Below are 16,350 nucleotides of genomic sequence, written 5' to 3' on the forward strand. Positions count from 1 at the left end.
TGTACTTGTTTATTTCTTCCTTTATTTCCTGGTTGACCCATTCATTGTTTAAGTAGCAAGTTATTTAATCTTCATGTATTTGTGGTCTTTCCCGATTTTTCTTGTGGTTGACTTCTAGATTCATAGTGTTGTGGTAAGAAAAGATGCATGGTATGACTTCGATCTTGAATTTGAGGCTTGTTTTGTGGGCTAATACATGATCTATTCTGGAGCATGTTCCATGTGTACTTGAAAAGAATGTGTATTCTGCTGTTTTAGGATGGGATGCTCTGAATATATCTGTTAAATCCATCTGTTCCAGTGTGTCATTCAAAGCCATTGTTTCCCTGTTGATTTTCTGTTTAGATGATCTGCCATTGATGTAAGTGTTGTGTTAAAGTCCCCTACTATTATTGTAATATTATTGACTAGTTCCTTTATGTTTGTTATTAACTGTCGTATGTGTTTGGGTGGTCCTATGTTGGGTGCATAGATATTTACAACTGTTATATCTTCTTGTTGGATTGTCCTATTATTATATAGTGTCCTTTTTGGTCTCTTGTTACAGTCTTTGTTTTACAGTCTATATTGTCAGATCTAAGTATTACTAACCCAGTTTTCTTTTGACATCCATTTTCATGATAGGTGTTTTTCCATCACCTAACTTTCAATGTGCAGGTGTCTTTAGGTCTAAAAGGAGCCTCTTGTAGGCAGTATATAGATGGGTCTTGTTTTTTTTTATCCAATCTGTCACCCCATGTCTTTTTTCCCCCCCCCCCGTTACCTTATGTCTTTTGATTGGAGCATTTGGCCCATTTCCATTCAAAGTAATTATTGATAGATATGTAATTACTGGCATTTTAGTATTTGTTTTGTGGTTGTTTCTAAAGATTTTCTCTGATCCTTTCTTGTCTTTCTCTCTTTCATGGCTTATTTTCTTTAGTGATATACTTGGATTTCTTTCTGTTTATTATTTGCATATTCATTAGCTTTTGATTATGGTTACCAGTAGGTTTCTACATAACCTCTTCTGCATATAGCAGTCTATATTAATTTGATGGCTGCTTAAGTTTGAGCCTATTCTTTACTCCTCTCCTTCCCCCACATTTTAGGTATATGATCTCCTATTTTATATCCTTTTATTTTGTGAGTTCCTTGATTGAGTTTTTACAGAAGTGTTCATATTTACTGCCTTTTTATTATCTTTATAGTATCACTCCTTTCTACTAAAAGAATCCCCTTTAATATTTTGCAGTGTAGGGGAGTAGCCAACATGGCCGAACAGCATGGAAGTTTTTTTGTGTCTTGCATTCATGAAATACAGCCAGATCAATACTAAACCATCCTGCATACCTAGAAAACTGACTTGAGGATTAACACAACAATCTGCACAACTTGAACCACAGAACTCAGTAGGTATGCGGTGTGGAGAGGTGAACTAGGTGAGAGAAAGGCCGCAGAGGGCAGGGAGGTGTTTTTACTTACAGAGAGAGGATGGGGACAGGGGGAGAGTTCAGGAAAAGCACCACCCCCCCAACCAAAGCAGCTGGAGGGAAAGTGGAAAAGTGGAAACAGCCACAGGGACTGAACTAAAAAGGGAGAAAGTAGAAAGGAGAGGGTTTAAATTCCATTAAGACTCTATAAACAGGGGGAGCACAGAGTCTGAAACTCTGCAGCTCAATACCTGGTGGTGCTCTGGTGGGAAGGGTAAATCCCTAGAAACAGAGTGGGGTCTGGGAAGTTCTCAGGGCACACAGGGAGAAGTGGTTCCACTGCTGGAAAGATATGTGGTAGAGGTTGTGAGCCACCTGGTCCCAGCAGACCCTAGAGAACAACCACATCTGCTGGTGCTGGAACAAGGTCATTAAGGGTGAAGCCTGGTGCCAGATGTGTGTTGTGATTTTCCAAAACCCCTGAAACACTGCTGTTACATGACTGCATGAACTTTTTCTGGGGTGGGCTGGCATCCAGCCACAGTCTCTGGGCATCGGCAGCAGCACGGTCCCATGAACATTCCTGGATGTGTCCGGCACCCAGGCATTGCTTGGTGAGACACTGCTGCAGACAGTCAGAAAGGGTCAAAGCTGCAGTCCCTCAGAAGTGAGGGGTGGGGAAACACAGCTGCTTTTGAGAGAAAACTCAGGAGGGAGGTGCCTCCTGGCAACCTGACAGCTTGGTCACAGACAGTGTAAAAGCAGGGAGTGGATGGAAACTGGAGAGAAAGGATGGGTGCATGATTGCTGGTCGGGGAGAGCAGAGTTCCAATACTAGAGACTGGGTAGCTGGGTGATGCCATTTTCACCCCTCCGTGCATGTGCATACCCACCCAGAAGTGCCACAACAATCCACCCCAATAAGCTACACCGTGCCATTTAGTAGAGAATGGGGCCGTTACACTAAGCCCTGGCCAACTGTGCCAAACTCACTCTTCACGCACACCACAAATCTCTCCACCTGCCTAGTTTATGACTATAAAGGGCTTCACAGTTTGACTTCTAGAGGAAACTGATGTAATTTCAATCATATTTCAGTCTGTTTGCTGGTCTATCTATTCAATTTTCTTCTTCTTCTTCGTTTCTTCTTTTTCTTGAATACAGAAAAAAATCTATTTTTATTTTCAATTCTTATTAAAATATTTTTATTTTTTCTACTATATATCTTACTTTTTGGATAAGTTTTTCAAATTCTATTTTACTTCCATCATTTCATTTTATTCTATTTCATTGTATTCAGTTTCACAAATTTTCAAACGTTTTCCTTTTTCCCACTTTTTTTCTCTAATCTATCAAGCTCCTTTCAATAACCAGACCAAAACACACCTAGAATCTAGCATCATTTATTTGATTTTTGTGTGTGTGTGTTGTTTTTAATTTTTTAATTTTAATTTTTTTATTACCTTATCAATTCCTTTTCTCCCTTCAAAATGACGAAACAATGGAATTCACCCCAAGAGAAAGAGCAGGAAGAAACGAAAGCCAGGGGCTTAATCCACACATATACAAGATGTCTGAACCAGAATTTAGAATGATAATAAGAATACTAGCTGGGGTCGAAAATAGATTAGAATCCCTTTCTGCGGAGATAAAGGAGGTAAAACTAGTCAGGATGAAATAAAAAATGGTATAACTGAGCTGCAATCTCGAATGGATGCCACGGCGGCAAGGATGGGTGAGGCAAAACAGCAAATCAGCAATGTAGAGGACAAACTTATGGAGAATAATGAAGCAGAAAAAAAGAGGGAGACTAAGGCAAAAGAACACGATTTAAGAACTAGAGCAACCAGTAACTCATTAAAAAAGAACAACATCAGAATCATAGGGGTCCCAGAAGATGAAGAGATAGAAAAAGGGGTAACAGAGTTATGTGAGCAAATCATAGCGTAAAACTTTCCTAACCTGGGGAAAGACACAGACATCAAAATCCAGGAAGCACAGAGGACTCCCATAAGATTCAACAAAAACTGACCAACAGCAAGGCATGTCATGGTCAAATTCACAAAATATTCAGGCAAGGAAAGAACCATGAAAGCAGCAAGGGAAAAAAAAAATCCTTAACCTACAAGGGAAGACAGATCAGGTTTGCAACAGATGTATCCACAGAAACTTGGCAGACCAGAAAGGAGTAGCAAGATATATTCAATGTGCTGAATTGGAAAAATATGCAGCCAAGAATTCTTTATCCAGCAAGGCTGTCACCCAAAGTAGAAGGAGATTAAAAGTTTCCCAAACAAAAATTAAAGGAGTTCATGATCACTAAAACAGCCCTGCAAGAAATTTTAAGGGGGACTCTCTGAGAAAAGATGGGGAAAAAAATACCAAAAGCAACAAAGACTAGAAAGGACCAGAGAACACTGCCAGAAATTCCAACTCTATAAGAAACATAATGGCAATAAACTTATATCTTTCAGTACTCACTCTAAACGTCAATGGACTAAATGTTCCAATCAAAAAGCACTGGGTAACAGAATGGACAAGAAAACAAAATCCGTCAATATGCTGTTTACAAGAGACCTACTTCAGACCTAAAGATACCTTCAGATTGAAAATAAGAGGATGGAGAACCATCTATCATGCTAATGGTTGACAAAAGAAAGCCAGAGTAGCCATACTTATATCAGACAATCTAGACTTCAAACTAAAGACTGTAACAAGAGATGAAGAAGGGCATTATATCATAATTAAGGGGTCTATACACCAAGAAGACCTAACAATTGTAAACATTTATGCTCCATATGTGACAGCACCCAAATTCATAAATCAATTAATTACAAACATAAAGAATCTCATTGATAATAATACTACAAGAGTAGGGGACTTCAACACCCCAATTACAACAATGGACAGATCATCTAAACAGAAAATCAACAAGGAAACAATGCCTTTAAATGACACCGGACCAGATGGACTTAACAGATATATTCAGAACATTTCATCCTAAAGCAGTGGAATATACATTCTTCTCTAGTGCACATGGAACGTTCTCCAGAATAGACCATGTACTGGGACACAAATCAGCCTTCAACAAGTACAAAAAGATCGAGATCATACCATGCATATTTTCAGACCACAACACTATGAAACTCGAAATCAACCACAAGAAAAAATTTGGAAAGAGAGCAAACACTTGGAGACTAAAGAACATCCTCCTGAGAAAGAATGAATGGACTAACCAAGAAGTTAAAAAGGAAATTATAACGTACATGGAAGCCAACAAAAATGATAACACCAAGACCAAAACCTCTGGGATGCAGCAAAGATGGTCGTAAGAGGGAAGATTATAGCAATCCAGGCCTTCCTAAAGAAGGAAGAAAGGTCTCAGATACACAACCTAACCTTACACCTTGAAGAGCTGGAGAAAGAACAGCAAATAAAACCCAAAACCAGCAGAAGACAGGAAATAATAAAGATTAGAGCAGAAAACAATGCTATTAAAAGCAAAAAAAACAAAAAACCCAGTAGAACAGAACAATGAAACCAGAAACTGGTTCTTTAAAAGAATTAACAAAATTGATAAACCACTAGCCAGTTTGATCAAAAAGAAAAAGGAAAGGACTCAAACAAAATCAAGAATGAAAGAAGAGAGACCACAACCAATACAGCAGAAATAAAAACAATAATAAGAGAATATTATGAGCAATTATACACCAATAAAATGGGCAATCTGGAAGAAATGGACAAATTCCTAGAAACATATACACTACCAAAACTGAAACAGGAAGAAATAGAAAATCGGAACAGACCCATAACCAGTAAGGAAATCGAATTAGTAATCAAAAGTCTACCAAAAAACAAGAGTCCAGGGCCACAGGGCTTTCCAGGGGAATTCTACCAAACATTTAAGGAAGAGTTAACACCTATTCTCTTGAAGCTGTTCCAAACAATGGAAATGGAAGGAAAACTTCCAAACTCTATGAAGCCAGCATAACCTTGATTCCAAAACCAGACAAAGACCCCATTAAAAAGGAGAACTATAGACCAATTTTCCTGATGAACATGGATGCAAAAATCCTCAACAAGATATTAGCCAACCAGATCCAAGAATACATTAAAAAAATTATTCACCATGACCAAGCAGGATTTATGCCTGGGATGCAGGGCTGGTTCAATATCCACAAAACAATTAATGTGATTCATCACATCAATAAAAGAAAGGACAAGAACCACATGATCCTCTCAATAGATGCAGAGAAAGCATTTGACAAAATACAGCATCCTTTCTTGATAAAATCCCTAAAGAAAGTAGGGATAGAAGGAGCATACCTTGAGATCATAAAAGCCATATATGAAAGACCCAACGCTAATATTATTGTCAATGGAGAAAAACTGAGAGCGTTCCCCCTAATGTCAGGAACAAGACAGGGATGTTCTCTCTTGCCACTGTTATTTAACATAGTATTGGAAGTCTTAGCCTCAGCAATCAGACAACACAAAGCAATAAAAGGCATCCAAATCGTTGAGAAGGAGGTCAGACTCTCACTCTTTGCAGATGACATGATACTCTATATGGAAAACCCTAAAGATTCCACCAAAAAACTGCTAGAACTGATTCATGAATTCAGGAAAGGGGCAGGATACAAAATCAATGTACAGAAATCGGTTTCATTCCTATACACCAACAATGAAGCAGCAGAAAGAGAAACCAAGGAATTGATCCCATGTACAATTGCACAAAAAACCATAAAATACCTAGGAATAAATCTAACTGAAGAGGTGAAAAATCTAGACACTGAAAACTATAGAAAGCTTATGAAAGAAATTGAAGAAGACACAAAAAAAGGGAAAAAGATTCCGTGCTCCTGGATAGGAAGAACAAATATTGTTAAAACGTCAATACTACCCAAAGTAATCTACATATTCAATGCAATCCCTATCAAAGTAACACCAACATTCTTCACAGAACTAGAACAAATAATCCTAAAATTTGTATGGAACCAAAAAGACCCTGAATTGCCAAAGCAATCTTGAAAAAGAAAACTAAAGCAGGAGGCATCACATTCCCAGACTTCAAGCTATACTACAAAGCTGTAATCATCAAGACAGTATGGTACTGGCACAAGAACAGACACTCAGATCAATGGAACAGAATAGAGAATCCAGAAATGGACCCACAAACATATGGCCAACTAATCTTTGACAAAGCAGGAAAGAATATCCAGTGGAATAAGGACAGTCTCTTCAGCAAGTGGTGCTGGGAAAACTGGACAGCGACATACAGAGAGATGAACCTGGACCACTTTCTTAGACCATACACAAAAATATGAACTCAAAATGGATGAGAGACCTAAATGTAAGACAGGAAGCCATCAAAATCCTCAAGGAGAAAGCAGGCAAAAACTGCTTTGACTTTGGCCGCAGCAACTTTTTACTCAACACATCTCCAGAGGCAAGGGAAACAAAAGCAAAAATGAACTATTGGGACCTCATCAAAATAAAAAGCTTCTGCACAGCAAAGGAAACAATCAGCAAAGCTAAAAGGCAACCGACAGAATGGGAGAAGATATTTGCCAGTATCCAAAATCTATAAAGAACTTCTCAACCTCAACACCCCAAAAACAAATAATCCAGTGAAGAAATGGGCAAAAGACACGAATAGACACTTCTCCAAAGAAGACATCAGATGGACAACTGACAAATGAAAAAAATGCTCAACATCACTCATTAGGGAAATACAAATCAAAACCACCATGAGATACCACCTCACACCTGTCAGAATGTCTAACATTAACAACTCAGGCAACAGATATTGGTGAGGATGTGGCCACTGCTGGTGGCACTGCTGGTGGGAATGCAAACTGGTGCAGCCACTCTGGAAAACAGTACAGAGGTTCCTCAAAAAACTAAAAATAGAACTACCCCATGACCCAGCAAATGCACTACTGGTTATTAATCCACTGGGATACAGGTATGCTGTTTTGAAGGTGCACATGCACCCTGAAGTTTATAGCAGCACTATCAACAGCAGCCAATGTATGGAAAGAGCCCAAATGTCCATCGACAGATGAATGGATAAAGAAGACGTGTGTGTGTGTGTGTGTGTGTGTGCGTGTGCGTGTGTGTGTACACACACACAAATATACATACAATGGAATATTACTCAGCAATCAAAAAGAATGAAATCTTACTACTTGCAACTACATGCATGGAACTAGAGGGTATTATGCTAAGTGAAATTAGTCAGAGAAAGTCAAATATCACATGACTTCACTCAGATGAGGACTTTAAAGAGACAAACAGATGAACATAAGGGAAGGGAAGCAAAAATAATATAAAAACAGGGAGGGGGACAAAAACACGAGACTCTTAAACATGGAGAACAAACAGCAGTTTGCCAAAGGGGTTGTGGGAGGGGGGATGGGCTAAATGGGTAAGGGGCATTAAGGAATCTACTCCTGAAATCATTGTTGTACTATAAAATAACTAACTTGGATGTAAACTTAAAAAAATAAATACAAATTTAAAAAAATAGTATTTTGCAGGGTTAGTTTATTGATAATAAACTCTTAGTTTTTGTTTGTCTGGGAAACTATCTCTCCTTCTATCCTGAATGATAGCCTTTCTGGATAGAGAATTCTTGGCTGCACATTTCTCCCATTCAGCACTTTGAATATTATCATGCCACACATTTCTGACTTTGAAAGTTTCTGCTGCAAAATCCCCTGCTAGCCTTATGGGTTTTCCCTTCTTAGTTACTGTCATCTTTGGTCTTGCTTTAAAATTTGTTTCTTTATCACTATATTTTGCCAATTTAATTGCAATATGTCTTCGTGTGGATTTGTTTTGGCTGATTCTGATGGAAGTTCTCTGTGCCTCCTGGATGTGGTTATCTATTTCCTTTCTCAGATTAGGGAAGTTTTCAGCTATTTCTTCAAATAAATTTTTTGTTTCTCTCTCTTCTTCTGGGACTGCTATGATACGAATATTATTATGCTTGATGAAGTCATCGAGTTCCCTAAGTCTATTCTCATTTTGTATAATTCTTTTTTCTCTCTTTTGTTCAGATCAATTATTTTTCATTACTCTGCTTTTTAGGTCAATAATTCATCCTCTGTTTATTCCAGCCTGTTGGAAGAATCCTTTCTTCAAATGTGTTTCTCATTTCATTTATTGAGTCCTTTATCTCTGCTATGCTATTCCTTATCTGTTTCAAGAGCCTTACATCTCCCTCTCTTTCCTCAAGTCCACTGAGTATCCTTATGGTCACTACTTTAAATTCTCTACCAGGCATGTTACTTATATCTGTTTCACTTAGATCTCTGCCCATGGCCTTGTCCTGTTCTTTTATTTGGGATAAATTTTTGGTGTCTCATTTTGTCTAAGTCTCTGTGCCTGTTTCTGTGTATTAGGTAAGTCAGCTATGTCTCTTGCTCTTGAAAGTAACCGCCTTACGTAGATGTCCTCTAGTGCTCTGCTGTTTAGTGTCTCTTGTTCCCCAGGGCCTGCTGCTTCTGAGAGGGTCTCCAATGTGTACTGCATGTGCTCTGTCTTGTCCTGGCCACTTTATCCTTCAGGCTAGTCATTTGCAAAGACTCTCTTTGCCTTTTGTGGGTAGCGTTTGGTCCCTGGCCTGAATGTGGTACGTTTTAACTAGGTGTGTTCTAGTCTGTTTGTGAAATGAGACTGTTGCCACCGTCACCAGAACTGAGGCTCTGCAAAACTCCCAAGTCAGGAGACATGGTGTGAGCAGGGTTTGGGACATTTTCCTGTGGAAAGGGGTCCACCATGCAGGGTATGAGGCAAGTGTGACTAGGAGGGGCAGTTCTAAAGAGTATGGGGAGTGGGGCTTGGTGTAAGCAAGTTAGGTAGCATATTTGATGATGTTGTGGATCCCACATGTAGCTCTGTGTTTATGTGAGGGGCAGGGGAGGGAAATGGCACCAGCCAGTTCCTTTGTTTCTGGAGAGGTATCTCCACTGACACTCTCTGGGATATGCTCTGAGATGAGCGAATAACCTCCACACTGTGTGACCCAGACACTCTTGGGATCACTGTTTCCATACTGTATATCTGTGTGTTGTTTGCCTGCCTTCTCTCCAACAGCAGAGCAATGCCTTCTGGGTTCTATCCCAGCCAAGCCCACTGACCTTTGAAACACCAGGCTTTAAGCCCCACTGGTTGCAGGAACTTATGAAATTGGCCTCTTTTACTTTCCAATCTAATTGCTGGCTACGGGGATTTGTTTTCCCTGTGTGCTCCCCTGTGTGCTAGTCTGTCTCTCACCCTTCTCCATGACCATGGCTCCCTCCTCAAGATAGAAGCCACTATCTGTTTCTGTCCCAAACCACATCTTTGCACTTCCTATTTTCTTCATTGTGGCCTTTTTTCTACCTTTAGTTGTGAGTTTGTTATGCCAGTCTTCAGGTCAATTTCTGAGGTATTTAAGATGATTTGATAGTTATCTAGTTGTATTCGTGGGATGAAGTGAGCCTAAAGTCCTCCTACTCTGCTGCCATGTTTCCCACCCCACAATGATTTTTGAATGAACAGCCTTGCATACTTAGGATATATTCCTCTTGATCATGGTGTATAATTCTTTTTAGACACTGTTGGCTTCAGCTTGCTAATATTTTGTTGAGTTTTTCTGCATATGTTCAGTGTGAGATATTAATCTGTTTTTCTTTTCTTATAATGTCTTTGTCTGGTTTTAGGGTAATGCTGGCCTTATAGAGTTAGGCTGTGTCTTCTCTGCTTCCATATCTTCTATAGAGAATTGGTATAATTTTTTCCTTCAACGTCTAGTAGAATATGCCAGTGAACCCAACTGGGCTTGGTACTTTCTGGTTTAGAAGGTTATTAATCATTGATTCAATTTCCTTATTAGATATAGGTCTATTCAGACTGTTCATATAACTTCTGTAACAAAAAATTTAAAGTTTAAAAAATGTTTGTTCTCCCCCAGATTAACCTATAAATTCAATAAATACCAAGCAAAATTCCAATGGTATTTTTAAAAGAAATGGAGATGATTCAAAAGTTCATCTGAATCAGAAAAGGCTCAAGAGTAACATAAAAAAACAAAAACAAAAATGAAAAACTATAAGGGAAAGCAAAAGATAAGTGAAGAGGTGAAAAGGGTTCCTGGATCCAATTCCAGTGTGTTCTGTGGAGACTTCCCCACACCAACAAGCAATTCTCTCACGTCTGAGAATTCAACTCAACTCTGACATGATCTACCTGGAGGTAAAATCATATTCCATAGGTAACAGGCTCAGTTAGACAAACTTCCAAACCCTCTCCAGGTGTGCCACTCTCCTAGCACTTTTTTAAAAGTTTATTTATTTTGAGAGAGAGAGACAGAGAGACAGAGAGAGCAAGCCAGCACAGAGACTGCTGTGGGGCTTAAACTCACAACTGTGAGATCATGACCCAAGCTGAAATCAAGAGTCAGATGCCAACTGACTGAGCCACCCAGGCGCCGTTCTCCTAGCACCTCTATGTGTTCATCAACCCAGAAGCTCTCCAGACGTCCTTTGGGTTTTTATAAAGGCTTCATTATATAGTCAGAATTGATTGAATCATTGGTCACTGGTGATTGAAGTCAATCTCTAGGCCCTCTCCACTCTCTGGAGGTCTGGGGATGGGACTGAAAATTCCAATCCTTTAATCATCTGGCTTCACTGGTAACCAGCTCCCTTATTTATGTGTTTTCCAAAAGTCACCTCACTACCATAACAAAGAACACCTTTAACTTCTCATCACTTAAGGAGTTCCAAGGGTTTTGAGAGCTGTGAGCAAAGAACCATGGATAAAGACTACATATATGTGAGAAATATATATTTTGTCATCTGAATGATCAAAAAATATGTATATATATTTAAAAATTTTTTTAATTTAAATTTTTAAAAATTTAAATCCAAGTTAGTTAACATATAGTGTAGGGTGCCTGGGTGGCTCAGTCTGGTAAGCATCTGACTTCAGCTTAGGTCACGATCTCAGTTTGTGTGTTTGAGACCCATGTTGGGCTCTGTGCCGACAGCTCAGAGCCTGGAGCCTCCTTCAGATTCTGTGTCTCCCTCTCTCTCTCTGCCCCTCCCAGTTCATGCTCTGTCTCTCTCTTTCAAAAATAAACATTTAAAAAATTATTTAAAAGAAACATATAGTGTAGTAATGGTTTCAGAAGTAGAATATATATATAATTCTTATAAATCACAATATCACAGGAGGCTTTGCCCTACTAAATAGCAAGGTAAACTGCAGAGGTGCAGTAATTAAAATATGCAGAAAATAGGTCCAAATTATCTAGAAAATTTATGACACGGGTAGTTTTTCATATATGTGGGTAGATCATTTGATAGTATTAAATAAGCTAACTAACATTTGAGAAGAGTTTTCCCTTTCAGCAAAATTCTAGACAATTGAAACATTAGACTATTAGATTCGGCACAAATCTAAGAAGCTTATAATAACCAGGTTGGCTAGAGTATAAGAAAACAGGTATTCTCATACAGAGTCTGTATTAAGAATATATGTTATAACCTTTTGGAAGTATAATTTGGTGGCTATGTGTCAATGACCTTAGCTGCAAGCAAAAAACAAACAAAAAACCCCAAATCTTCCTCTAATTTAACCACAAAAGGAGCTTATAGAGGATAATGGGTAGTTTCTAGAATGTAGACAAGAGCCTGAAAACCAAGCTTGGAATCTACACAACCAAAATCTGGTGCTCCAAACCATGTGGTACAACTGAGTACCCCATTATCAAGGGCACTGGACACAAACACCCCAGCTTGTATGGCCAGCAGCACCATGCTATATACCCTGTCACCTGCACCTTTATAATTGCTACATGTCATTGCTGATGCCATCTCACCAAAATGGAGTACAAGGACCCTGCTGCTTCTCATCATTTCCAATTCAAAGTCTGGAGTAAGTACATCTGACTGGTGTATCTGGGTTCTATGTCCAAGCCCTATGTGCAAAGTCGTCTGGGAATGTGATGTGAGTATCTGGCGTTTCGGCTTCTTTAGTTAGAAACAGATTATATCTCCAAAGGTGGGAGTTCTGTAAACACAGTTCTGGGATTCAGATACTAGGATCCCACAAAGAATGACACATTGTTCTCGACCATGGTATATATTAAAATTATAAATACATACTACTCTTTAACTCCAAAATCCCACTGTAAGGAATTTGTCCTACAAATGTATTCTCATGACCATGAAAGAGAGTTCATCACATCTTCCGTAATAACAAAATGAAAATCAGTAAGGGCTGATCCAATAAATTATGGTCTTCTTCAAAATATTAGAATAACATGCAGCTGATAAATACTTACTAAATGAATACTCACTATGTGCCAGGAATCATCATGTTATGTACTAGGAATACCACTGTAAGCAAAATGGGCAACGGTTTTGATGAGGTACTAATATTTTTTTAAATGCCTAAAACATATTTAGTGGTTTAAAAGATTAGTATGACTCCATTGGGAAAAAAGACACTTATGTATTTTTGTGTACACACAGAGAAAACTTCTGGAACAATACACAAAAACTTACTTATCTCAGAGTGGCAATGGACAGGGGTGGGTTTTTTCCTGAGGCCCTGAATTTTTTTTTACCTCTATTTAACATTTTAAAATACTTTTTATAATTTAAAATGGGGAAATTTTATTTTTCAGGTGATATGATTACCTTAAAAAAACAGAAAACAAAGAGAACCCACTGGAGAGTCTAGGGTTTCCTTCTGGAGTAAGGAAAATGTTCTAAAATTAGATAGTGGTGAAGGTCAAACAACTCAGGGAATTTTATGGGTGGGAATTTTCACGTAAGGTATGGAATTATATCTTAATAAAGCTGTTAATGGGGGATGGGGTAAGTGATCTTCAGGCTTACATGAGAGCTGACCTTGATTTAAGATTCAAATTAGTGTGACATCTGATGTTTAAATTCAAAATGTAGGTGAATTCTGCCTTTTATTCTAAGACATATCCACATTTTTTAGTTTTCAAAGTCTTAGTAGCCTGGAAAAAAAAATTAGCCTGGGATAGCTGCCATATATATCCCTTGGCTCTCCCATCACATAAAATTATTTTGACATAACTGCAACAAAACTTAGCAGGAGAAAAGGATTCCTTAGAAAATCAGTAAAAGGAATTGTTTCTCCTAGAATAAATAGTTACTGAGCACCTACTACACTCAAGGCACTAAGCTAGTTGCTGGGGATATGGCTGTGTCCAACAGTGTACTTTTATTTGGAGGAAGGGATTGAGAAAGAGAAGACGATTTTTAAAAATATTTTTAAAGTACATGATAGGGGTTTAAAAAATAATTTTGGGGGCTGCCTGCATGGCTCACTTGGTTAAGTGTCTGAATCATGGTTTTAGCTGGGGCCATGATCTCGTAGTTCATGGGTTTGAGCCCCATGTTGGGCTCTGTGATGACAGTGAGGGGCCTGCTTGGGATTCTCTCTCTCCCTCTCTCTCTCTCTGCCCCTTTCCTGCTCACTCTCTCTCTCATTCAAAATAAATAAACTTAAAAAAATAATTTTTGGATTAAAAAACTGCGATGGGTCTATTCTTCTAAAACCATACATTAAGAAAATTTTTTTTAACATTTATTTATTTTTGAGAGACAGAGACAGAGAACGAGCAAGGGAGGAACAGAAAGAGAGGGAGACACAGAATCTGAAGCAGGCTCCAGGCTCTGAGCTGTCAGTACAGAGTCCAATGTGGGGCTCAAACCCATGAACTGTGAGATCGTGACCTGAGCTGAAGTCAGACGCTTATCCGACTGAACCACCCAGGTGCCCCTAAAACTACACATTTAAAAAATAGAATATTTTGCAACTTGCTTTTTTCAACTTATCCATTATTTCTAGTGCCTCCAGAGGATGTGCCTTCAGAAACCTGGTGAGAGGTTTGCAAGTTCACCCCAGGATTTTCTTTTTTAAAATTTTATTAATTTAATTTTATTTTTTATTATTAAAAATTATTTTAATGTTTATTTACTTTTGAGAGAGAGCATGAGCACACAAGTGGGGGAGGGGCAGAGAGCGAAAGAGTGGGAGACACAGAATCTGAAGTAGGTTCTAGGCTCTGAGGCTCTAGGCTCCTTGGGCTCAGTGCAGAGCCCAAGGAGGTGCTTGAACTCATGAACTGTGAGATCACGACCTGGGCCGAAGTGGGATGCTTAACTAAGACACCCAGATGCCCTCACCCCAGGATTTTCAAGATTGAGACTAATGGTGGCAAACCTGTTCTACTAGTTAGCACCTGGCTGACCCTACCTCAGATTCTTCATTTATCAAATAGGGATAATAACAGTACCAAACTTACGGGGCTGCAGTGAAGATTACATGAGCTAATCCATGCAACGTACTTAATTAACAGGGTGCCTAGCATAAAGGCAAGCTATTCTTACTATGTGAGGCTCACCATGATTGGCATGCTCAACCCTATGGGGCAACCAGTTACTCAGAATCAAAACACTAGCTCCAGGATAAGAAACGCGCAGGATTCAAAGCAAGTTTTATTAATTGCCAAAAAGGAAACCCCATAAAATGAAAGGTAAGCCATGTTTCTAATTAGGAAGACAGTATTATAAAGAGGTTATTTCTCTTTCAATTAACTTATAAATTCAACACAGTAGTTTTGAACCAGTGGCAATTTTGCCCTCCAGGAGACACACTCGGGAGTGTCTAGAGACACTTTTGGTTGTAACAAGTTGGGGGAAAGGTGAGGTGCTGCTACTGGCTGGCAGCTAGTGGGCAGAGACCAAAGATGCTGCTAAACATTCCACAGTGCACAGAACAGCCTCCCACAACAAAGAATTATCTGACCCAAAGGAACCCTAATCAAATGCAATCCTGGACAAAATGATTCTAAAATTCTTTTGGAGGCCTACATGGGCACAATAACCAAGAAATTTCGGGAGAAAAATAAGGAAAGATAATTGCTCTATTAGATACCAAAAACTATGATCAAACCACAAAAATAAAACAGTAAAGTTCTGTCATTGAAAATAGACCAACCAATGAAACACAAAAGAAAACCCAGAAACAGACACAAGTGTATAAAATAATTTGGTGTTAAAAATGTGTCTCAAATATGTGGAAAAAAGATAATTATTTGAGAAATGATTCCCAGACAATTAACACCATATATTATAAACTCTCATATCTAGAGTGTTTCCCTCCTATATCTGCAATCAGGGTGCATCTAATAGTTGGTCTCACATTTCATGTGGCAGTTTCTTTTTTCCTGAAAAGCTGTTCTTAAGCTGACAGCAAGTCTTACATAGGGCAATACGGTATATGGAAAATGGCAGGTACATTTCATGCCATATAAAACATTTTAGGTGAATTAAAGATCTAAATGTAAGAATGAGATGGTAAAAAAATAATGCAAAGGAAATAAAAGGAAAGTAATCTCAGGACAGGAAAGATCTCTCTAAACATAAAACAAAGAAAAAAACCATAAAGATAAAAGATGCACAGATACATACATAAAAGTGTAAAACTTCATTAAGTAAAACACCACAAAGTACAGATTTCTAAATTTAGTATCATCCCCATTTTAAAAGTAGAAATTGTTTGGAGGTTGACAAAATGATTTTAAAGTGATCTGACAGAATAAACATGCAAAACTAGTCAAAAAAATTCTAAAAAGAGCAATGAAGAGTTTCCTCTGCTTATTGTTAAAATTTTTAATGCTTATTTATTTTAGAGAGACAGAGACAGAGTGTGCACAGGAAAGGGATACAGAATCTGAAGCAGGCTCCAGGCCCTGAGCTGTCAGTACAAAGCCTGATGTGGGGCTCGAACACAGGGGCTCAAATTCAGGAGCCGTGAGACCACGACCTGCGCTGAAGTCCAACGCTTAACCGACTGAGCCACCCAGGTGCCCCTCCTCTGCTTATTATTAAAATAGCATGTA

The 16,350-nt window shown here is 38.6% G+C and overlaps 1 protein-coding gene across 3 annotated transcripts in view; it reads right to left on the reverse strand.

The window, feature by feature from the left end:
- Nucleotides 1-16,350, reverse strand: part of SIMC1 (SUMO interacting motifs containing 1) — an 82,490-nt gene that overhangs the window by 59,629 nt on the left and 6,511 nt on the right. The window lies entirely within an intron of this gene.

Source organism: Panthera tigris, chromosome A1 (assembly GCF_018350195.1).
Source record: "Panthera tigris isolate Pti1 chromosome A1, P.tigris_Pti1_mat1.1, whole genome shotgun sequence".
In the NCBI taxonomy this organism is placed as follows: domain Eukaryota; kingdom Metazoa; phylum Chordata; class Mammalia; order Carnivora; family Felidae; genus Panthera; species Panthera tigris.